At 40.0% G+C, this 25,752-nt stretch overlaps 1 protein-coding gene and 1 pseudogene across 3 annotated transcripts in view; one reads left to right on the top strand and one right to left on the bottom strand.

Annotated features, from left to right (window-relative positions):
- The window catches only part of POLA1 (DNA polymerase alpha 1, catalytic subunit), a 295,619-nt gene that overhangs the window by 83,607 nt on the left and 186,260 nt on the right, over positions 1-25,752 (top strand). The window lies entirely within an intron of this gene.
- Positions 6,524-6,624, bottom strand: LOC123830154 (annotated as a pseudogene).

Here is a 25,752-nt window from a genome sequence, read left to right as displayed (position 1 = left end):
TATGGAGAGAATGTTGAGCTGGCTTCTCTAGATAAGACATTTACTTAAACTTCTTGTTACCATTAATTGCTTCTGTGGGCCAAAGGAAATGAAAGCGTAGGCAGGCATTCAATTGGCTACTGATGTAAAGAGGAAGTAAAACATAGGACTGGCTTAATAGTTCAAGGTTGAAAGCACAAACAATTAACAGTAATTTTATATGGAAACTATAAATAGTGGAAATAATGTCTTGGAAATAGTGTCCATATACTTGATGTGAATAAGAATTAGTAATGCCAGGTGATAAGGAAAGCATTATTTTAATGTTTGTATATGTTTTGGAAATGGAAGGTAATCCTGATTTAAAGAACAAAAAAAACTAAAGATGTTCCAGGGGTGGTAAGTGAATTTATTTAATGTGCTTTGTTATTAGGATTTTCCCGTAGAGTACTTAGATATTCCTAATAGTTTCTTTTTATAATACAAGGTACGAGCAATTTGGCATCTAAGTTTTAAATAATATGTTGCTGCTTGATTTTGTTGAGTCTTCTTAAACATGTGGGATGGCCTATGCTTGTTTTCTGAATTGAAATACACTAAAATTAGTTTGGTTTTAAGAGCTCTTAGAGCTGATACTTACTGTCTTTTTCCTGTGTGTTGTTGGTCACTATCCTAAACACTTTAAATGCACTAGTTTATTTAATCCTCACAGCCATCATGAGATTACTACTCCTCTTTCTCACAAAAGGAAATGGGCTATAGACAGGCGAAATAACTTGCTTAAAGTCATATATCTAGTGATGGAGCTAAGGTTCCTAGATTGACTCTGGGCCCACATTTATCATTTTAATGACTGTTATGTGAAAGTTCTGGATACTGAGCACACTCTAGGGTTTGAACAAGTATTGATTATATCTATTGAACTTCTTAGGATGACTGGAGATGTTATAAAAGTTTGCTGTAAAAGCCTGCAGGGAAGCCATTGCTCTGAAGGTGACTGATTTACTTAAATGATTTCAATCCAGGATACTGGTTTCTAACCTTGAGGTTCATTTGTCAAGTATAAAAGACACTGAAGAATGACCTCAGAGAATCCTTAGGCAGATGATATTGTTTTGTTAGTTTAGTATGGTGATAGAAAGCTTTTGTCCTTTGCTTTCATAATTGTAGAAAACAGAGTTTAAGAACCGGCTTTGGTTCAACCTCCCCGTTCTACCAGTTGAGGAAGCGAGAGAACCTTCTCATAGAGGGAGAATGCCAGAGCCAGGATTGAAGATATACTAGCTCACACTGGCATTGCCATGTGCCAGGTACTGTTCTAAGTGCGTTATGTATGTGAACTCATTAACTATTCAGAACAAACCTATGAAGTAGACATTGCTACGTACCCATTTTACAGGTGAGGAACCCAAGGTTATTATTAACTTACTCAAAGTCATGTGGACAGTAAGTAGTGGAGCTGGGATTTTAATCTAGGCAGTTTGGCTCCAGAGTCTGTGCTCTAAGCTACCCTACTAATGGTTGTAATATGATGTAATTGCCATCCTTTTTTTAAGGGCAAAAATGGTTCAATATCAGCCATTTCATATGGTTTATTCTGACATAAATTGAGATCCTTCCACAGCATGTTACCACCTCGCCACAATGGGTATTTGTGGCTATTTGCAGTGTTTGCTTATACAGAGATTTCCCTCCTAGCCCCAGCCAGCTAGGAAGCGATACTATTCTTCTTTTTCCTACAGTACATTTGCATGTATCTCCATTGTGCTTTTTCTGACATTTGCATTCATTTTTCCTAGTTGGTATTTTTTGACTTATATTTTACAATCACGCAAGGTGAGATTGGCAGTGCCTGTTCCAGTCTCGTGCTGAATAGAGGCATTCAGAGTGGAAATCCACGTTCCTGACATTAGTAGGAAAGCATTCAGACTTGAAGCTATGGGTTTTTCTTAGACAGTTTCTTTTCAAGTTGAAGAAATTTCTTTCTTGGGAGTTTTTTTGAATCAGGAATAGATACTGGATTTTTTCAAATGCCTTTTCTCTGTTTATTGAGATGATCATAGGGTTTTCTGTTGTCACTTTATTTTTTAGTTTGTTGATATGGTGACTTATAGTGATTGATTTTCAAATGTTAAACTAACCTTGCATTCCTGGAGAAAATCCCACTTGGTCATGATATGCTATCCTTTTTTTTTTTTAATTTTTAAATTTTTTTTTTTTATTTTTGGGTGGTGGGAGGTTTTTTTTTTAGTGTTTTTTTTAAATTTTATTTTTTTAAAGATTTTATTTATTTATTTTTTTAGAGAGAGAAGGGAGGGAGAAAGAGAGAGAGAGAAACATCAATGTGCAGTTGCTGGGGGCCGTGGCCTGCAACCCAGGCATATGCCCTGACTGGGAATCGAACCTGCAATGCTTTGGTTCGCGGCCTGCGCTCAATCCACTGAGCTATGCCAGCCAGGGTGATATGCTATCCTTTTTAATGTATTTTAAAAAGAATTTGATGTGTTATAACATTAAGAATGTTTACATTTATGTTCACAAGGGATATTAGTCTTAAGTTGTCTTTTCTTGTGATGTCTTTGTTAGTCTCAGTCAGACCAGAGTAATGCTAGCCTCATAGGGTGCCTTGGAAAGTATCCTCCCCTCTTCAGTTTTTTGGGAAAGTTTGTGTAGAATTGGTATTTTTTTTCCTTACATGTTTGAAGTAATTCACCACTGAAGCTATCTGGGCCTGGACCTTCATTTGTGTAAAGGTCTTAAACTACAAATGCAGTCTTTTTAGTAGATATAGGGCTGTTCAAAATCATCTCTTTCTTCTTTTTTATCCTCACTCAAGAACAGTTTTTCATTGATTTTAGCAGAGGGGAAGCAGGGGAGGTGGAGAGACAGAGACAGACAGACAGACAGACAGACAGACAGACAGACAGACATTGATGTGAGAGAGAAACATCTATTGGTTGCATTCTCATATGTGCCCCAACTGGGGATTGCACCTGTAGCTTGGGTGTGTGCCCTGACAGCGAATCAAACCTGTGTGACCTTTTGGTCTCTGGAACAAGGCTCTAAGCAACTGAACCACACCAGCCAGTACTACCTGTTTCTACTTGAGTAAGCTTTGGTAGTGTGTATCTGTTGAAGAATTTGTCCAATTTGTTGGCGTTAAGTTGTTTATAATGTTCCCTTTTTGTCTCTTTAATTGCTGTGCAATTCCTAGCGGTGCTATCTCTCTCATTCTTGATACGGGTAATTTGTATCTTCACTTTATCAGATACTGTGTCTGTCTTCTGGCTTTTCAATCCAGTTAGACCACTTCTCCACACAGCTCCTGTGATGACTTGCCCTCAGGCAAAAAGTTAGAAAAATGGGCCACTTAGCCCAGAGTCTTTCCTTTTCTCCAATTACAGTTGGCTTCCTTCCAAGTTCAGCCTGGGTTTGTTTTGGGTTACCCTCTAGGACCTTCAGGTAATTGTTTTATCTATCACCTGGAAGCTATAATTGCTTTCTGTGAGAGGGCTTGTCCATTGCTGGAAGCAAAATGTCTGGGATTTTGGTTTTGTGACATTCTAGCCAATTGAGACACTCTGTAATAGCTGTAATGGAACTGGGTTACTTAGCAGTACTTTCTAGTCATTGTTGCCTTGATTGGATTTGATAGGAAATAGCTCAACTGGATATTTGGAATAAATTATGGAGTTAGAGAAAGGTGAAAGGAGAAATTCAAAATGGGTTCAGTGGGGAAAACCACTATCAACTTAAAAAGTGAGCATTCATGAGTACCAAATATGTCAAGCTTCTGAATGATATTGAGTGCTTTTGCTTCTCGGGGGAACTTTTTCAAAGGATGGAAGAAAACACTGATATTTTAGGCCTGAAAACAAAGCATTTCTAATTGATTAATGGTTAGTATATTAAGTAAATAGTTTTAGGTCATACTAATCTATAATACTTAAATATTTTATTTGTGATAGATTTAATTTTCTGGCCATTTTATATTGATCATTTATGCCCTTTTAGTATATACTGCAGTTTGAATCGAAAGACACTAGGAGAAGTCATCTTAGGTCTCTGGATCTCAGCCTGGTATTTACTGAGTGATCACATGAGCCATGCACTGTGCTAGGCACAGGAGGTTCAGCGATGAACAAGGAGGTTGTATTCTTAGAGGCTCAGAAATCTGACTCTCTTGGCATGCACTGCGGATGGTCAGACTCACATGTACATGCCCCAATGCCAATTTGTTCATTTGAAGTGAGAACTACAGCTGTTAATTAGACTGGTGAGGTTGAACTGAGAGATTAGTGCATTTTCTCTTTATAGACAAGCCACATGGGAAGCCAAATTATAATCACAAGGTTGCTTGGTGAGAATGGAATCAAAACAAAGAGACTGGGTTAGATAATCCATGATTAGGATACACCTGCCACATGGACTATTTGGGTTTCCCCTGAATAATGCTGAGCAGTAAAGCTTGACAATGTCTGGTTCTCTGGGTTTATTTCTATGGCGACTATTTTCCTTTGTTCACACAATTTTTTTCAACCAAACTATAATCCCATTTACTAAATGACAAGCCACATTCTAGGCCTGCTTCCTGAGATTATAAAATTAGATCACCTTTAGAGGTTTTCAAATTCTAAGGCTAGGCATACACAAAGACAGTCTTTTAGTTAATTTCAGCAGAACGCTGCCATATCCATTGTGCAGGTAGGTTTTACCCTCGGAGGGTGGCTTTTGTTTTTTTCTCCTTATATTCATGGTCTGGAAGGGATTTGTGAATCCCTTATAATTGTCTTCATGTACTACCAATAATTTAGTTTTACTCTGTTTAAAGTTATAGACTTCTGTCTTTCATATGACATGGGTGCCGGACCCTTGTTCTTAAAATCAATTTTTTAAAAAGATTGTATTTATTTTTAGAGAGTGGGGAAGGGAAGGAGAAAGAGAGGGATAGAAACATCAATGTGTGGTTGCCTCTCACGTGTCCCCCACACTTGGGGACCTGGCCTGCAACCCAGGCATGTGCCCTGACTGGGAATGGAACTGGTGACCCTCTGATTCGCAGGCCCGATTTCAATCCACTGAGCAGTGCCAGCCAGGACTAAAATAAATTGTTTTAATAGGAAAGGCTGATCTGTCCTAATGGAGGTAACATAAATTTATTTGAAAATGTAGGAAATATCAAAATTTAAACCTAGAAAGTCCTGGGACTCAAACATATATTTGATTTTTTAAAACTAAGGAATGTACTAGAATTTCCTAGAAAAGATCCAGGGAATATGAAAAGTAGTTGCTTTCAAGGAGAAATGGCATGACTTGAGATATAATGGAGACTCAAACTTTGGAATTGTGAGCCAATTTCACTTACTGCAGAGGTGTCAAACTCATTTTCACTGGGGACCACGTCAGCCTCACGTTTGCCTTCAAAGGGCGGAATGTAACTTTAGGACTGCGTAAATATAAGTACCCCTTAACCAGGGGAAAGGAGCTCGGCGCTGCTGCTGGGTAGAAGCAAGATGCCAGGCCGGATAAAACAAGGTGGAGGGCTGGATTCGGCCCGTGGGCCTTGTGTTTGCCACCTGTGACTTACTAGATTCTTCTATTTTTTGCTCCCTCAATTATTGTCTGTTATATCAGCTGTCCATAATCAGGGTTAAAGGACCATCTAGTTAACTATTGAAAAAAACGTTAAGACCCAATGGCTGCCACATTTGTCCACGTCAGTTCCTGTGTTTTCAGTAATCCAAACAAAGTGGCATCACTGTCCTTCAAAACCTATGGGCAACCGGCAAAGCCTTGGTTGATACCAGTTTACAACTTTCTTGAAGGCAAGAAGTGTAACAACAGCAGTAGTGGTAGCAGCAATCATAATACATGTGTGTAGGGCCTTGTGGTTTTCATAGAGCCCTTTTACCTAAATTATCTAATTTGAATTTCACAGGTAGAAGTATAATGTATGTGTATGTTGGTAACCATTTCTGCTTTCTAGCCAGCCAGTTTTTCCTATTGTAAGTTTTTGACCTGAAAAATGGGGAAATGTGTGTGTCCCCTTTGAACTGTCACAGTGCTTTCTTTACAGACAAATTTAGTTCTTTTGTGAAGTTTTAGATTATACTTACAAGGATTCTTAACACCAAATTGATTGTTGGAGATGAAAAGCAAAGCTGAGACTCAGTATCTGACATTTTGGGGTGGGACTGTCCTTTAAAAGCCTCCCATTGATTTTTTAGTCAATAAAAATACAATGCCATGCTACCTTTTTTTAGTGTTCATACCATTCATTCTTAAAATATATTCCAATTAATAACAGCCTGTTTTGCTGTTTTTGTATTTTTATTTTTTTTTAATTTTATTTTTCAATTACAGTTGACATTCAGTATTATTTTATATGTTTCAGGTGTATAGCATAGTGGGTAGACAGTTACATAGTCTGCAAAGTGATCCCTCCGATAATTCAGGTATCAACCTGGCTCCATACATAGTTATTGCTGTATTATTAACTGTATCCCCTAAGCTGTACTTTACATCCCCACGACTATTTTGTATCAAAAATATGGAACGCTTCATGAATTTGCATGTCATCCTTGCCACAGGGGCCATGCTAATCTCTGTATCATTCCAATTTTAGTACATTTGCTGCAGAATCGAGTGCATAAGAGCGTTCTTGATGCACGTTACTTCTGTAGATATCCGTGTTCTAGATCTGAACTGTATAGTATAGTAGCCATTAGCCACAGGTGGCTACAGAAATCTAAATTTTAATTACTTGAAATAAAATTTCACTTAGCCAGAATAGCCACATTTTAAGTGCTCAATAGGCATGGTAGCCACGAGCTATATTAGTATTGGGTAACACTGTTCTAGAAAATCTAACTTCTACTTAGTTTTGGGGGGAAGGCTATCAAATAATGTTGCGATTGTTTATAAATTTATCTGCAAGATTTATGTTTCTAAATACATTTGTGAAGCCTGACTATATGATGTAAAATATGTATTTTTAAGTATGCTTTTTAAACATATAGTTAAACTTTTATGTAATTATTTTTTAAAAATTTTATTTATTTATTTTTAGAGAGAGGGGAAGGGAAGGAGAGAGGGAGAGAAACATCAATGTGTGGCTGCTTCTTGCGCATCCCCTAGTGGGGCCTGGCCCACAACCCAAGCATGTGTCCTGACTGCGAATCCAACCAGTGACCCCTTGGTTCACAGGCCGGTGCTCAATCCACTGAGCCACACCAGCCAGAGCTAAACTTTTAATTTTTTTAGCACTTAACTAAGTAACAGATCTTATAGGTAAACAGCAGTGGATGTTGAAGTAGAAACTCATGTAATAATAAAAATGTCCAATTTTCTTCTTTTTGTGGGGATGTGCTCAAGTACCACAGACGAATTGGAATGTGATTCTGCACTACTTAGAAAATGCATAGCTGTCATATAAAGAAAAGTAACTGACTAACAATAATCTTAAGATGATTCACATAGTTGAGATTCCATGATGTAAAAATTTAGGTCTATTGTACTCTCATTGGATTAACTGTTAGAGAGTTTAGCTTGAAAAGGCATTTGGCAATTGGAGAATCTCTCAAGTGTAAAGCCGATATTAAAAATTTGATGTCACATATTAGGATCTTAAGTGTTACAAGTGAATTCAGTAAGAGGTTGAGTATACCCCATTTACGCTTTTTTTCTGTTTACTTACATATCTGAGTTGTACAGGACTAAAGGGAAAAATCCAGACTAACATCCCAGAACTATATTTTTGCCACGGGTGATTTAGGGAGGTTCAGGTTTAAAGTTGCATTCAGGTGAACTGGGATCACCATTTCATTGATCCTTGCCTGAATAAGAAGGGTCTCCTGAGTGGCTGGATATAATCAAGAGGCCTATTAGTGGAAGGTGACCAACACTGTGCCATAGTCAAGGCCAGGATTGGACAGGTCTTGTTCAAGGTTTTACAGAACAAGAGACATTTGGATACACTGAGTTCCACACAGATGGAGACGATTATATGAATATGAAAGATGTGATCACCTTTTAAAAACAAGGACAAAACCCTATGACACACTAGTAGTTGTTATGTTAGTGGGTTCTGTGCAATCAGATGAGTGTTCAGTGCCTTTTTCACTTTTAAAAGGCATCACTTTCCTGCAAAGCCAGACAGTGTTGGAACCTCAAAAGACAGCTGGTTTTTTAAAGGCCTTTCCACTAGTTGGGGTGATGTTTAATGTTCACATAGAAAGCAAATATTCCCCCTTTTATGTCTATATTCATTTCAGATACATATTTTTTGTCTATGTAGCAGTTTGTTATGAGCATGAGTATAGAAGAGAGGTTTTTATTCATATTTAAAGAACATCAGTGATAAAAACATTTCCCTAGCTATGACAAAGAACAGCCTTTGTTTAAGGGTTAGGTATGTCTAAGGAAGTGACTCTTGTTAAGAACTGAGGAATAAAATATAGTTCATCTTATCTTGTGTAAGGAAAATTGTCCTAACTTGCATGCTGCTGAGTGCCTAATTTACATTTAAAGCTGAAGTAATGAAGCCTTTATTTTTTTGCCAGAAGCTCCCATTTCTCTCCCAAATATATTCTCTATCAGACAAAAAAAAAACCCCTCATTATTTTGCATGGTAATGCGTCTTTGCTGATGCAGAAAAGCAACATAATTCAGGATGAAGGATTAATTTAAACTTTCTTACACACTCTTTTGCAGATAAAATTATTTCTAGAGATTTTAAGAGGTGGGTTTGCAGGGCACACCAAAAAGAATAGCTTCATCCTGGTGAATTGCAAAGGGAAGGGTATTGTCCTTTACTGACCAGGAGAAAGAGGTTCCTGAAAACTGTCATGGATGTAGAGTTTTAAGTCTGAGGACTTTAGACTTCAAGGAAACTAGTCACAGGGGATCCAAAGTTGAGAGTGGATCTATGGAAGCTTATAGGAATAAACAACATTTATATTCAGTTACATAAATCTTCTGAAAACAATACAAATGACCCTTTCACTTACAGTTTTATTTAGTATTAAGGGATACTAACTGTTCATTTTCACGTACCATCCCTTGTTCAATAGAAATTTTGTTTCATTGCAGGTAATCAGCATGCTTTAAGGCATTTCTTCTCCTCCCCCATAGCTGTTTTTCCATCTAGCTGTTCATTGCCTTTCTGATTTTCAGCCTCAGAAACTGGTGATGCCCATCTGCCCTGGGGTTCCTCACCACCCACTCCCACTCATGGCCGACGCTTAAATGCGATTTTTGGTGTACAGTTGTGAGTCCCAAGTGTGCTTGCACTTACCTCCTTTTATTTTTCCTATGACTTCATTCTAAAAATGTTTTATTCCTGTTCTGCCATTAGCTTTTACCTTTCTTTCCTTTTCCCAACCCTAGCTCTATCTTTCTCTAATTATCCCCAACAGGATTGAATCATAGTTCATGCAATTTGCACATACTGAAACTGAATGAAATTTTTGAGGTTGCCCCCAAAATACACAGAAGTTTGGGAATCTGCAAGCTCAATTTAATGAGATTAGTATATGGGAAATCAGTGTAGTATCCTGCAAGTGCACATGAATATGTGTGCTCTCAAATACTCTGTGTGCCTCTGCATGTATACACCATAACCTGAGAACTTGCAACTGTGAAAGGTACTCAAGAACTTTCAAAGCTTCCAGCACAGTTAATGTTTGAACACAAGCAGTCAATGTGCTTGCTACCAGTTAGTGGCTTAATCAGTCATGTATCGGATTTCACTTTGCATTTGTGAACAAATGGATTTATTTACAGCTTTCTTGAATCTAATTGGTCCTGAAGTCGAAAAGCTCCCCTGCTATCCCAGGACAGGAGTTTCAGATCATAGATGGCAGTCACCTGGTAGTTCCTAAAGCCAGATCTTTGCCACCAGTCTCCACTCTTTGGGCCGAGGGGGTGTCCCAGATGGGGTGAGAATGCCTTTGGCTTTCCCTCCCAGACCTGTCTAGCTGGCGGACATCAGACTTGGGAAGAAGCAAAAACAGCTTCTTAGTGGAAAGATGCTGAAGCTTCTGTTTCATGAGCAACTGCATTTCCTGTTAAGCCCTGGGTGGCTGTGCTGCATTTTAAATGTATGTGTGGGCCTTAGTTTGTGTTTTTATCTTTTAGGAAAGATTATATGCAATGACAGTGTGCTATGTTTTTTAAGATGTAAAACAATTAGGACATTCTGATTTCTATGTTGTTTAAAGTTCTTATCCCATGGAAGAACATCTAGAAAGACAGTTGAGAAATTTGGAATTATTTCCCCCTAATTTGGTATTCCCTATAGTGGGAATTTGAAGAGTTTTTCTTGTCATCATCAGTATATATCATAGTTAGTATTTTTTTACTACTTCCTCAATAAGGAGTAGTTGGGTCCTTGTACTGGTTTCGGGGGTACTTGGGTGAGATATATGAAATAGATTCAAATATTGAGGCACTCATAAGAGAAAATATCAAAGCTACTGCCATAGTTCATCAGAAATCAGGAGAAAAAGTTATCAGCCTGAATGAGCTGAAGTTCAAAGTAAGACTGTGGTCATTATTCATTACCTCTTTTCTTTCAAACGGTAAAATTCTTGGGTTTCTGTGGACAAGGCTGCTTTTTAATGGCATGTTCTCCAAACAGCTGTTAAGCACCCCCCCCTCCCCAATACCACAGACCACATCTGTTCGCACTGTTGATTAGATAGAGGGTGGAGAAAGAAGAGAGGCTGTAGCATGTGTAATTACCAGTAATTAATTCTTGTTGCGCCTCCTCATTTCCTTCTATTCTAACTCCACCTACTCTTCTTCCTGTCTCTGTTGTAAATTCTATTTCATGTTGGCTACTTGTGGAAAATAATCTTGATGGGTATACAGCTGTTTTCCTAAAATTTTACATTCACCTTACAGCGAAGCTTTTATTTTTTTCTTCTGGAGGCAAAATCTCTTGATAAAGCGAGGCAAATAAGAAAATACTAAAGTAAGTGAGCCTATCTCTTGGGGCTAGCTTTAATGCTTCCTTATGTTCTGTTTCTATTGATACTGTTCCTAACTGTCAACAAATATTTATCAAATATATTCTCTCTTAAAGGAACTATTGCAGGCTATTGCAAGGCATGAATAAGTGCGAGGAAAACAAATGTAAGATAGAGTCCTGGTCCTCAGGATTAATGTACAGTGTAATACATATTCCTACAATATGTATGTGGAAAACTAATGATATAAGTTAATATATTATAATTGTAACATAAATGATTGCCAAAATTGTCGAAACTACGTAAAACAGAAGTAGGGTTCTATTATTTTTCTTCCTCTTTGGGCTAAGGTGAGGCCAAAGAAAAATTAAATTTGAGCATTTTTAGTTAATGTGTCATAGTAAAAGAGATATATCATAGGTTTGCTCTTTAAAGGAAATTCATAGCATGTCTTCTTCACAAATCTTAAGAGCCTAAATTTTCAAGATGCGATGCTTCTTGTGTGTCTGTTGTCAGGAGAATGGAGCTTCAAGTGGAGCATTGTAAAACTGCTTGTTTTTAAAATTTAAGATAAATTTTAAAAAGTATTTGCTGTATCAGTTAGGGCCCCAGCAGGAATTAATAGGGATTATTAATGGGAGTAATAGGAAGATATGATACAGGGATTATTTACTAAAATGTGGGCAGGGTCTATTAAAATTGCAAAAGAATTGTGCGAACTCAGAGGCGAGTAATAGCAGGGCTGTCGTAGTCTTAGGTGTAAAGGAGTGAGAGGAGGAGCAGATAGCTAACTTAAAAAGAGGGAGGTGTGGGCAAAGGGTCTTCTGATTGCAGGTGGATGGATCCAGCCAGCCTCTATGTGACCAGTCAGGGAAAAAGCCAGGGTCATAAGTAACCTGCCCTCACTTCCGTCCTGATCTGTGCACTGTTTCTGATGCCTAAACTCAACTGTAAATTAGGGGACAAGGAAGCTCTTTTAATGCAACCCATTAAGTCAGCCTTTCCTCCCAGAGCAGGGTGGGCAATGGAAATGGATGGGCAAAGGAAAGACATCTGCCATATTTGGAGACTTTGTAAATTTGCCTGAATATGAAAAAATCCATCTTGGATGACATCATTTTGTGCTCTCAATAATCTTGATGGCAATAGGCATATGTCTGGAGTCAGTATGCTTTATGACACGGTAGTCACTTCTCCAGCATGTGCACAGGCCATACCCTGTAGGGTATCCATGTAGGTCAGTAATTCTGAACGGGGGGCAGTTTTGCCCACCCCCCATGGGAAATTTGACACTGTCTGGAGTCTTGGTCATGTGTGGGTTTTTATCATTAGGAACCAGCGGAGGATAGTGATGATGAAGGAAAAACACTGATGTGCCTTTTCATTTCATTGGGGTAGTGCTCAGATGATTGTGGAAGAATCTAATTCAAGCAGTGGCTGTTACTTTTGGCAAGAAGAAGCTACTGACCTTTGAAGGAACAATTTTAAGTTCTGAAAACGAAGCTAAAAGACAGCATAGGTTTTATGCATTGAGCATGAGGGGGGGGGGATTGAGCCCTAAAAGATAAAGAAGAAAATGAGACCATTGAGAATAGGTGGGGTGCACATTGCAAGCTCCTCAAGGGCATGGACTGTATTTTATTCATCTTCTAAGAGTTAGGTATCATGTCTTGAGCAGTGCAGACTATTAATACATATTCGTCAAGTGAATGAGTAACCCTTAATTTAGGAGAAGTCAATACTGTAGAACCAGAAAGAAGACACCAGTGGTAAGGGAAAAATGGAAGATACTGGGAAGGGAAAAGGTGAGATTCTTATTATCAAAGGAAACACAATCTGAACTACAAAGAAATGAGAAAGCTACTGGCTGTCAAGGACATCTCAGCTCATGGGATCCCAGATTTCCAGACTTTATGTTTGTACTTGACCTGGACTCTTGTACCCTGTGGCTTCTTTTTCTTCTTAATGCAATAGGTAAGGACAAGGACATTCATTCGTTCCTCTTTAATTAGCACCATCTTCCCTCCCTTTTAATATTAATGGGACTAGTCCCTGCATAGAGCTAGAGCCATGCTCCTTCTCTTTTTGGACTCATCCGAAGACTTAGCCAAGTCTCCACAGAGCAGGTTTCAGTAGATCAGGCCGTTGGTGTGTGATGTGGTGTAATTTGGCTCAGTCACTCTGTTTTTATATTCCTGTAAGACAGTTCTCGAGTCCTGTGCCTTTCATTGTCATACTGTGAAAACTACTTAGTTGGAAGTGATCCCATTTGTCTTTTAAGTTCCTTAAGAGCAGTAAAACTCCTTTTGTACTTACCTCAGTGCTGAGCCCATTGTAAATGCTTGTTGAATTCGGGCATTCATGGAGGATCTCTCCTGGGATTGCAGAGGGAAGTGGTAGAGTGAGATAGGAAAGAATATAATTAGGAAACCTTGACCGTGAAGTGTTTGGTCGTCTGAGTGACACATGATATTAAATAGTTGGTTGTATTTAAGAGGGTTGGGTATAGAATTAGGAAATAAAGGAGAGAAGAGGAATTTTAAATACTGGTATGGGGGCTGGAGGTAATGAGAGAGCAGAATTCTTTGTTTACTTGAGCAGAGGTCATGTGGTTGATTAAGTGTGTGGTCCCATATGAGGAAGGGCCAGGGAAATCCGAAATGTCCACCATTAAGACTCATCCACATTGGTACAAGATGGTTAATTTTGTAGACTTTTAAAAAAGATTTTAATTTATTTTTAGAGAGAAGGGAAGGGAAAAAGAGAGGGAGAGAAATATCAATGTGAGAGAGATACATCTGTTGGTTGCCTCTCACATGCATGCACCTGGAGACCTAGCTTGCAACCCAGGCACGTGCCCTGGCTGGTAATCAAACCAGTGACCTTTCGGTTTGCAGGTGGGCACTCAATCCACTGAGTCACACCAACCAGGGCTTAATGTTGTAGATTTTTTTTTAGAATTTTATTTATTTTCAGAGAGGGACGGGAGGGAGAAAGAGAGAGAGAGACAGAGACAGAGAGAGAGAGACAGAGAGAGAGAGAGATATCAATGTGCAGTTGCTGGGGGTCATGGCCTGCAACCCAGGCATGTACCCTGACTGGGAATCAAACCTGCGACACTTTGGTTCACAGCCCGTGCTCAATCCACTGAGCTACGCCAGCCAGGGCCATGTTGTAGATTTTTTAAAATGAGCTTTATTGCTACTAATTTCATAAACATGTTTTTGTTATCTCATGAATTTAAAAGAGCCATGATCATCTACCCATCAGTTACGTCAAAAGTCAAGGATTTAGCTTTGGTTTTTATCTTCCTGCAACTCAGACTTTAGGATGTCCTGATTCTACTTCCCATTCAACTCTGCTGCAACTATCTCATGCTATGCCCACGGCATCTCTCCTCTGGACTACTGCTTCTGCTCCTCACTTTCCACAATCCATTCTCTATGCTCCTTGCAGATTTTTTAAAAACCAGCTTATATCATTCCCTTGGCTTACCCCACCACCTTTGAGAGTACTTCTCACATAGTAGAAGCTCAATATGCATTGTATAAACCAGCTGTAAAAGTTATTATGATATCTTTACAGACAGCAAACTAACCAAACTTTAGACTCTCCTAATTGATTTGACACATTGTCTCTATAATGATAGTAATAGAGTAGTAGTCACAGATTTGTTAAGGCTCATCTTTTTTTTTCTCTTCTCATCTTGTCACAGATGGTTGACACCCATTGCTAAGATGGTTAGGAAAGGATTTATATGTGGTATTGGAGCCAGCAAGACCAGTTGCTCCTCTTTGGTGATCTCTTGGATAAATCAAGAGCAGCCATGAGTATGAAATACATCAGGCAACTCCCTATACTATTATAGAACTGGTTTGACATAAGTAAGACATCACTACAAGTTTTGGGGGAAGGCTAATCTTTTTGACCCTTTTGAGAATTGGGTGAAAGCTTTTGATTTTTTACCCAGAAAAATGCCTACATACGTGAAAACAGAATTTTGTAGACCATTAAGGGAGTTCAGAGACTGAGCCATAGCTTACAGTGGGAAAATGCATCTTCAAAATTATGTTGTTATATTTGGGATAGGTTAAAGCATTGTTTTTGAAATATAAACTCTAGTAAGTAATGTGGCAAAATATTGGCAGATGAGGATGTTGCAGAAAAGAGATAATTTATTTCTGTGATTCTTTTTTTTTAAAGATTTTATTTATTTTAAGAGAGAAGGGAAGAGAGGGAGAAAGAAAGGGAGAGAAACACCAATGTGTGGTTGCCTCTCACAGATCCCCAGGGACCTGGCCTGCAATGCAGGCATGTGCTCTGGCTGGGAATTGAACTGGCAACCCTTTGCTTCACAGTCCGGTACTCAATCCACTGAGCCATGCCAACCAGGGCTCTGTGATTCTTAATATAGGGATTATAGCAGACTCTTAAGGGATAGGGAATTGGGGGGGGTTGTCTATCAAACAAAAAAATTGAGGAACATTGGCCATCGTGCCTTCTTTTGTTGAGGAGGTAGAGAAGCATGGAAGGTCAAATACCTTATCCCAGCAGATCTTGTGCCTCTTAACCCAGAGGCCTGTAGACCGAGCCACTGAGGAGAGGGCGGAAGCAGATGAGCATGGGGCGCAGGAAGGAAGGAGAGAATTTCTAAGCACTTCCCCAGGTTGAACCCAATGCCCCCACCCTTTTTCTTTTCCTGTTTTAGTTCTTGGTTTTAGCTCCATTAAAAAGAGAAACCAAAAAAGGAGATTTCCCTCTTTGCTAGGAGTTCTTGGAAAAGCTTCACGATTCTTTTATTCCATCTCCTTTGGGGTTAAGGAGAGCTGTTATTTCTGAACTTACTGCCAGGGTTTCTTGTATTCTTAATGCTTTAGTACTCTCAAGATGGCTTGTTTTTGATAAATCACTAAAGCAGAAGGTATTTTGTCCACTTCCTAAGCAATAAAAGCAAGTATGTAATGCTGTCGTACCAGAGTTGTGATTTTTTTCTCTTGCACAATATATTAACTAAGCAGAAAATGTAGAAGAACAAAGACAATAAAAGTAATGTTTGTTTAGTGGTAGTTTGAGATATTTCAGGAGAGATGGGATGTGAAGAAAAGCAGTGGCCATATTTAGAAAGCTGCCTCAAACCCAAGAGTATCTATTGAAGTAAACTTGATGACAGACTTTTTTCCTCTTCATGAATCATTGTATTCCTATAAAAGCGAAAATTCCTCTTCATCTAAACAAATGGCTTCCACATCTGTTTTCTTAGTTTCTCAAAAGGGTGTCTTCAAGCTTGCATTTTTTTAAAGTGTTTATCTGTTTAAAATGAAATATCGTCAAAAGCAGTTTATACATCAAAATCCAAGTTCGTCTTCAGCTTCTAAGAATTAGTTGAGAATGATCTGGTGGTGGTATAGGGAAAAAAGAAAACACATTTTGTATTCTGCAGAGGTAAGTTCTTCGTAACCGTACTCTTTACATTTTATTGATTTATATTTAATTTTACTGCTCTTTTGTTTTTGGGGACTGATTGAGCGGGTAGCTTTGTCACTGGTAGCACATCCCAATATTTTCATGCTCTGGGTTCAGAGTTCTGAAAATAAGGCTTTTCCAGATCAGTAGCAAGAGAATTTATCTGTTAGTCTTATTGACTAAAAACTAATCTATAGTTAGTTTGATTCATTTTTGTTCCATAATCAATTTTCCCTCATCACGTTACTAAGAGAAACACATTGAACTGATTTGTAAAATATTGTAGTGCTTGTTCAGTTGTCAGTCTCGTGTGAATCTGCGTACTCTGAAGGGTTTTGTTTTTTTCTTTTCTAATCTTTAGTCTTTTGTGTGACAGGCCACCATGCCCTTGAGCCCATCCTGCCATTTAAAAATAAAGAATGAGAAGCAGCTGAAGTGCGGGCTCGTTTGCAGCTGACAGGAATCTGATCTACTGCTTGGATTCTTGCTCTGGGTACCGACATGCCAGTGGTGTGTGGCTCCTCCCAGCCATGCCATTCACTGTCACGAGGTTTGAGATGGTGGGAGCAGTGGAGGCCGTCTGCAGGGGAAAGAAAGATCTTTTTTTTATATGTAAAGGTCAGGGAGAAAGGCTCAGCACACGGGGTCCTACCGCAGGTTGCAGGACTCCTGGCTTCTTACCACCCAGTGGAATTTCTGAGCCCTGATGGGGCCTTTGTCTTTCAGGAGGTTGAGCAGGCTCCTCCCACCTCCTGAGCTACAGCTGCCTGTTCTGTCAAAACAGTGGCTTGCTGTGAGGGCAAAGGTCCATGAGAACAGTGAGACATTTGAAGTTAACAAAGCAAATCAGTGACAAAGGCAATTAATTTAATCACCTATGACTTAGGTAGTTTCTTTTGAAGGGTGTGAAGAATATTCTTTGGAAACTGAGGGGAACCCTTCGCCCATCGTTAGCTTTTCTTCTATTGGATGAGTATAAATCGGAACTGCTTATAAATGGCACCAAACTTGACATAAAAAAGAACACCCTCCTGCCTCCCAAATGCAGAAGAGAGGCAGGAAAACGATGGCCAGACCTATAGGAGGCTCTTTACTTGTGAAGTGACTTGATTGGTGTTTAGTCTTCCTGTCGAGCCCATCACTGCCTCGAGGAGGGGAGCCATTGCAGAAGTTTTGCTTGCTGTTTGTTGCGCTGCGGCCTGTAGCTGTTTTGGTTGCTCATGAAAAGGCAAGGTGCTCCTCCTTTTTTGACCTTGTTCCGAGGCTTAATACAATTATTTGTATTAGGCACTAGCCACCTGTTGGGATCGTTCTCCTTAAAGGTCAGTGTGTGGTGCCTGGCTGTCTGACTGTGGCAGCCTGCAATCAAATTTGTCAGTGGTCACTGGTTTGTGTGACACCTGCCAATTGTGACAGAAAGAATGGAAACCTAATAGCTGAAAGGGAAAGGAAAGTGCTGGAGGGAGGAATGAGGGGTCTGGACACCCAGGGAGCACCATAACCATGGTTTGGTTGCTAGCTTGCCTGTCTCCCATTCTCCCGCTGCCCCTTTGTGAGCTATGCCATCCGTTTCAGTGGGTTCTGTTGTCTGTGTGCTGATGTTGCTTTGGTTTAGTCATATATTGCGTCTCTGCTGACCATTGGATTTCCTGTATCCAAAACTTAGACGTCCCCTCTGTTGAGTATCTTAGCTTCCACTGCCTCCCTGTGATCTCCATTTGGATGTCCACAGGCATAACATACTCAATTCCAAAACTACCCAGCTGGTTCTGCTCCCCAACCTGTTCCCCTTCCGGTATTCCTTATCTTAGTGAGTGACAGCACTGTGTGCCTATCCAGTTGTTAAGGCAGGGACATGGGTTTCACCTTCCCTGTGCCCCAAATTCAGCCAGTCACCAAGTTCTGTAGGTTCCACTTCCTAAATACCAGTGATTGTCTATCTCCAGTGCAATGACTTTGATGCTGTTCAAGCCTCATCACTTCTTCCTGGATGCTGCCCCTGGCACATCTATTCTCTACATGTTTTCTAACCAGAGAGACCTCTTTAAACTGTCAAACTGATTGTCACTCCCCAGTTTAAAGTCCTTAATGTGGTTTTTATGGCGCTTCACATTGGGCCTCTCTGCCCTCGCTCCACTTTCCTGAGCATTCTGATCTCAGCCATACTTTTCATTTTCTTCTCATTGCAAAAGAAACCTTTTTTTTTGAAAACTTATTTTTTAAGAGTTTTCCTCTGTCCTTTGGATCTTTGACACTCTTCCTCCACCCCTCTTTTTCTATTACTTCCTCTAGATCACCTTCGCCTATATACAGTTTGCTTCCATGAACTTTCCTCTCCCATCTCAGAGGCCTCCATTGTGTGTGTGTATATTTTTTCCAAATGTGTATTTGCCTCTCCGTTAGATACTACACATTGTAGAGGAAAGGGATCATGGCTGAGTCATTCACGGTAGTGTTCCCTTCCACCTAGCACGTGAGAACTGTTCAGTAAATACTTGTTAGTGTGTGCACTGGCCAGTGTGGCTCAGTTGGTTGGAGCATCGTCCTGTAACCAGGAAAATGTTGTGCGTTTGATTCCCAGTCAGGGTGTATACCTGGGTTGTGGATTCAATCCCTGGTCCAGGTGCGTGTGGGAGGTGGCCAGTTGATGTTTCTCTCTTACATTGATGTTTCTCTCTTACATTGATGTTTCTCTTTCTCCCTTCCTCCCTCTCTGAAAGCAGTGAAAAAAACATGTCCTTGGGTGAGGACAAAGAATAAAATGCTTGTTAGTGTGTGAATGAATGAGTAACTTTTTGAGGGCCTAAATGAAAAGACTATAGAAATTCAAAAGTAAAAGGGATTTTTTTTTAGCAGTAGCCACATCTTGCATAGCTTATATATTGATATTTTGTCTTCTCCATATTCTACATCTGCATCCTAAATGACTCTTCTCAGTTTGGCATTTACCTGTTTCTTTCGAAATTTCTCTGGATTCTTTCCAAAAGATGATGGGACAGGAGAAAAAGTGATCGATAAATTAAAATACATTATTTGATCCTTAAACATAAAGAGGCATTCTAGAGGCATGCCTGAACATTGTCTACAACACATGTATCTCTGGACAGGTGAACACAATTATATTTCCCTAAAATGAAACCACCTATCTGAAGGTTTTTCTTTGAATTGGGAACCCTATTTAAAAAAACACACACACATTTTATTTATTTGTTTGTTTGTTTTTAGAGAGAGGGGAAAGGAGGGAAAAAGAGAAGGAGAGAGACATTGATGTGAGAAACAAACATTGATTAGTTGCTTCTCAAACATGCCTCAACTGGGGACCAAACCTGCAACCCAGGCATGTGCCCCAACTGGGAATTGAACAAGTGACCTTTGACTAGGAATTGAACCAGTGACCTTTTGTTTCATAGGATGATGCCCAAGCAACAGAACCACACTAGTCAAGGTGCAAACCCTCTCTATTTTAATCATATATAGCTAGCTCACAGAATCTCTTTTCTGAACTTCTAATAAAACAGAGGGCAAGGGACACCATTTTGTAAGAAATAGAGTTGCTACAGGAGGGCATGAAGACCGAATGAATGGTCATTAAAGAACAGAATTTGGTATTTAGCCCTGGTGCTGAGTGAGGGAGTTGCCCCCGAGGTCTTGGGTTTAAATAGTTCCCTCTCCTCTCACCTTACTCAAAACAGGGAGTAATGATGAAGAGTACCATGACTGTCTTATCACACACTAGTTCTAAAAAGGAGCTTTCCAGAAATAAAAAATGCTTCCATCAAATGGTGATAACAAACACTTCCATCATTCTCCAACTTCAGGTTGTCCTTTAGACCCCCAGTGAGGTGCCCTCCCAGGGTTGAGCTCCAGTCCAGGTGCTTAGTAATGACAAGCAGCACCCTGTTAAATCTGTCATTCGTGGGGACCGAGAGCTCAAAGTTTTCTAGTCAGATTTTCCCATGACCTCAGTTATAAAGAAAATGTTGCAGATTCCAGAAAATGCTAATGTCCTTTTTAGCTGTATTATCTTGATTGCAGCGCTTCAGAATTGCCCAACTTCATTATCTGAACATAGCCAGCCTGACGCCTTCTTCTCAAATAGACAATTATGATCAATTAAGCACTTTCAGGCCTTATAGACTATTTAATTTTATTAGTCAATTATTTGTGCTTTGAAAGAGTTAATGGTAGCTACCCAAGCCATTATTAGAAATTAGAATGTCCCAAAATAGAAAGGCTATTTCCTTTGAGTATGGCACTGCAGTAGAAAATGCCAAGCATAGTTTTTACTGAGTTAAAGGGTGAAGGAAGGCGGAGTGGGGGAGAATGTTACATGTAAATCATTTAGCCATTAACCTAATGGGTGGATTTATAAATCCTATTACTATAAGCCCTTTTCATTTCCACTGAGGCCTGGTGCATGCTTGATCCCACTAATGTAAAATTCATTCTGTCTAAGTGATTACTGAAGTAAGACACTTTGAGTCAATTTTAATCAGGTTGTGTGAAACTTGCCTCAGCGCTGATGTTCGCCAAAGTGCGGACATGGTTTGGCCGTGTCTTAATTAGCCCCCCAGAAGAATTATTCTGGGAGTCAATCAGGGAACCAAATCTCCAAGCCTTTTGACGCATGCCTGTTTTTCTGTGAGGGAAAATATACTGTAGGGGCCCCAAAACACCCAGCTCCAAAGCAAGAGGCAAAGGCCTTTGGGCAGTGGTGTTTCGAGTCTCACGGACATTATGTGAATTCTAAGAATTCCTGAAGTGCTATTTTTATGGCTAATTGGAGCATCTGCAATGGTACTTATATTTGAACACATCAGAATTTCAAATTTGGTGAAATATGTGCACCCTTGTCCCAGAAAAATGCTTACAGACATACATTCGCATTTTTCCTTAGAGTAGCAGGGATTTTCAGATTTCTTGACCTTAGGTTAATATCTCCTGCTGTAGTTTTCATCTTGGTGCCTTAGGGTTCTTTATTCTTCTTCTGGGAATTTAATGTTTAAGAGTGTAGGCTCGTACTTGAACTCTTGTGTCGGTGAGTAGATTTGGCTCAAGTGTGCTTTAAAGTCAGCTCTAGAAGCTCTCTGGGTCCTGTGTCAGACCTAATTCCAAGTACCACAATAGTGCATGTAAGTTCAAGTGAAATGTACAGGACGCAAGTTTCTAAACTGGAGGTTGGATTAGAGGAGGAATAGAGAATAAGAATGTGGTGTAAGGAAGGTTTCTTTAAAGGTGAAAACAGTTTTTTCAGAGTGCAAATGTAAAGTGGATTCTAAAAAATCCACGAGATGAATAAATATTTCAGGGCGAGAAATGAGAAGACAAAGATGTTCACTTTTCCTTTCACATGTTCAGAGCCACACTTTATGGTATTTTAAGTTTTTAGATCAAAACTAGAGCCCTGTCAAATTGTGGGGCAGTAATTGAGGGAGACTCATAAATATCATTAAATGTGTCTGTTGGGGAGGAGGAACCTTTCAGAAAGCTTTGTTTATTCAGTGTGTTTTATATTCTTTACACATGAGCTACCAGAAGGTCTAGGTTGTAAATTCAGGATTTAACAAAATCAGTTTATCTGGAAACAAGAGTTGTATGGGAGAGGTACACTTTTAGTCAAGTTTATAATTAACGGGCCTTTATCGTTGGGGTTGAAATTCATTTCTCTTGAGTGAATATTTGTTTAACATGGGTTGTGTTTGAAGGTGGGATTAAAACTGATTCACTCCATTTCTTGCATGGAAAGAGCTAGCATTTAAATGCGTACAGTGTGTGGGTTTAATTGCCACTTTCTGTAACCCGCTTTAGGGTCCTGATGTTGTGGAGATGCACTTATCAATCCACGGCTTTGCTATTCTCAAGCCGTACCACTTGGGGTTTGCCTCCTTTCACTGCCACCTAAGAAATAAATATTTATTGAATTACTATTATGTGCCAGGCTATTGATTACTATTATGTGTTAGGTTTAATGGGTAAGACATGATCTCTGTTACCATTTGCTTGTAGTCTCTTAATTTTACCTTTTATAATAGAGTGGTGTGCTGCAGTATACACAGAATTTTGGGGGGGCTACATTGGACTAACACACTTTTTAATATCATTGGGTCAGGGGGGACAGAGGCTGTTTTTGACAGTGTGAAGTTGCTTGTGAAATAAGTAGATGTTAGGTGATAATACCTAACATTTACTGAGCACTTAGGTACCAGAGACTGTATGGAATTATTTACATATGTGGTTACATTTACTGCTTATAGTAGCCCTATTATAAGGAAGCTGCAGCTGTTATCTCCACTTTATAGTTAAGGAATCAGAGGCTTAGTGATTGTATTGTGTGCCCAAGGTCATGCACTGTATAAGCAGTACCCTTAGGCTTTGAACTCAGGCAGGCTGTAGTAGTTGGGGATCTCCATAGAAACAGAACCAGTAGGTTGTGTGTGTGTGTGTGTGTGTGTGTGTGTGAGAGAGAGAGAGAGAGAGAGAGAGAGAGAGAGAGAGAGTTGAGGGAGAGGAATGGGATCATGTGATTGTGGGTACAGGCAAATCGGAAATCTGCTGGGTAGGTCACAGTCTAGAGACCCATTTGGGACATGAGTTAATGTTTCAGTTCAAGCCTGAAGGCAGTCTGCAGCAGAATTCTCTCTCCATTGAGTGACCTTAGTCTTTTTCTCTTAAGGCCTTCAACTGATTGGATGAGGCCCACCCACATTATGGCGGGTAATCTTTTTTGCTCAAAGTGTGCTGATTCAAATGTCAATCTCCTGTTTAAAAAAAGTACCTACACAGCAACATGTAGAGTAGTGTTTGACCACGTATCTGGGTATCATTGCCCAGCCAAATTGACAGATAAAATTAACCTTTGTTGGGAACTGCCCTGCCTGGTTTCAGAAGCTGTAATTCCCCCATGGCTAAGGCTGAGTAAAGGACCTTGGGACCATAAGCCACTAAGGAGACAAAGCTTATCTTCCTTGTAGGGGCACCACCTCTGCCCCCTTTCTCTTCACCCTGCTTGGCCCCGGGCGGATGACTGGTTAGTCAATGACGGGTAAGATTCCTCAAAAGAGGGACAACCTAAGACAGGCACAGTCGCAAAGGGGCCCTCAGGGTAGGACTTGAGGGCTATAAAAAAGGGGGGTGATTGACCCTCACCCCTTGGCTTTGACATAGCCTGAGTCCTCATTCTGTCTGCCAGAAGTCTCCTAATCTCTTGGCTGCCTTACTTCCCCTGCCTGACTTAAGCCTGAAACAATGCCAGAGGTGGGTTCGGCCCTGTGCTGGAAAGGGCAGGTTCCCTAGGGTGATCAGGCCTAAGAAAGAATGCATAAAATCCTATGAAACCTACTTTGCTAATACTCTCAATTTAAATAAGAGTCCAAGCATGAAATGAATTTGTCTCCCCAAAGTTTTATAGCCCTTTAACTGTCTGACCCTGATTCAGAATAAGCCCTCAGAGTTCTTTGAATATCTATTGTTTAATCATTTCTGCCTGACAATGATTGATGAGCTTTACACATACACCCTGTATTCCTGTGCAAATTGAACCCAATAAAAGCCTATCAAGGCAAGGGTCAGGGCGCTCTCCTTTCTTGAGAGTGGCCAAGGCTCTCCGAGGTGCTCTCCCCTTGAGAGAGAAACTGCGCCGTCCCTTTTCCTCCACAGGCCTCGGTAGTCTGTGTAAATTTGTTTCACCTCATCCACAACACCACAGACCCCAGGAGCCGGGATCTGTGTCAAACCATCACACAGCCTAACTTCTGAACCCACACTTCTAAGTGCTGTGGGGAAGCAGCATGTGAAAAATACAGAAGCTATAATAGAGCATGGCTTGTTCAACAAACTCAAAATATTCCAGGAAGGCTGGCTTGAAGCATACATGTGGGAAGCATTAGAAGATGAGGTAGGCCTCAACTAGATTTTGGGTCAAGCTGGGGGGTTGAATTTCATTTCAAAGAGTACATTTTAGAAAGCAATAAGAATGTTTTGGGAGGTAGTGATGCTAGAGATGGGTGGTAGGTGAGGGCCTGGAGGAGCCCATTGACAGGGGTGTCACACTGGAAAGCCATAGTGAGACTTGTTAGTTCATTGAATCAGAATGGAAGTCATTCCTTTGTTTTAGATGAAGGCTCTTGGAGGGGCCATTTCATGTTTGGAGCTGGTTGTGATTCTGGAGGTGATGGATGGAGTTTCAAATGAGTGCTTAAAGGACAGAATTGGGTATGGGCCTACAGAGAAAATGTTGTCATCAGTGTAACGTTACCCTCTCCCTGCCCCCCATGAAACGTGGCAATATCAGAAGACAATTTTGGTTGTCACAACTGGAGAGCATGTATGCCCATGCACTCACCTGTATACACACACACATGCATGTTGCTGGCATCTAGTAGGTAGAGGCCAGGAACAGCCCCTTATGACAAAGAGTTAGCCAACCTAAAGTGTCCATTCTGTTCATGTTGAGAAACCTTGATACATATGAGGTCTGTCTGGATATAGTCCAGTCATTGTTAGTATAACGAGAATGGTTTATGCGACATCCATGTAACCTGGCAGCCAAGGAGAGCAGACTGGAATGAGCATATGTGAACAATGATGACTTCACTGTATTAGTTAGTGGGGGTGGTACATGCCATTGAGTGAGTGTGTGTACTCTGTGACCAATTACCTAGGAGACTCAGCCCTACTACAGCCCAGATTTGGCACCCTGTGACTTCTGGCTTTTTCCAAAACTAAAATCACCTTTGAAAGGGAAGAGATTTCAGACCATCAGTGAGAATCAGAAACATACAACAGGGCAGGTGATGGTGATTGGGAGAACTGTGTGAGGTCCCAAGGTGCTACTTGGAAGGGGACTGAGGCATCATTGTCCTGTGTACAATGTTTCTTGTATTTTCTTCAATAAATTCCTCTATTTTTCATATTATGTGGCTGGATACCTTCTGGACAGACTTTGTATATATAAAGATGTGTATATATTGTCCTGGGCGGGAGAAGGGGTATGGATTTCAACAGAAGATGTTGGGTATTTTTATGTGCGGTAAATACACTCACTCACTCACTTATATTAAGTGCATAAAGATGTATGCAGACTCCTTGTGAGAGCTTATGTATTTCTAGTTTTTGCAACTATATACCCTTCAAAAGCAACCTAGAATATGGTAATATTCTGTTTTGTTTTTTGGGGGGGTTTTTTGCTGCAGCATATTCTTGTAGTGCTAATTATCTATGTAGGACATATTAGTGCCCCTTTTTCCTAATATTAAAGAAATGAACGTGAAAGGAATGAAAGACAAAACAATCCAAGTTCTACGTGTTGAACTTGGATTCGTAGGTTTTTAGATCTGGGAGG

Source organism: Phyllostomus hastatus, unplaced genomic scaffold, assembly GCF_019186645.2.
Source record: "Phyllostomus hastatus isolate PE091 unplaced genomic scaffold, TTU_PhHast_1.1 phas_scaffold_12, whole genome shotgun sequence".
Taxonomy (NCBI): domain Eukaryota; kingdom Metazoa; phylum Chordata; class Mammalia; order Chiroptera; family Phyllostomidae; genus Phyllostomus; species Phyllostomus hastatus.
This window is presented reverse-complemented; position numbering and strand designations above follow the sequence as displayed.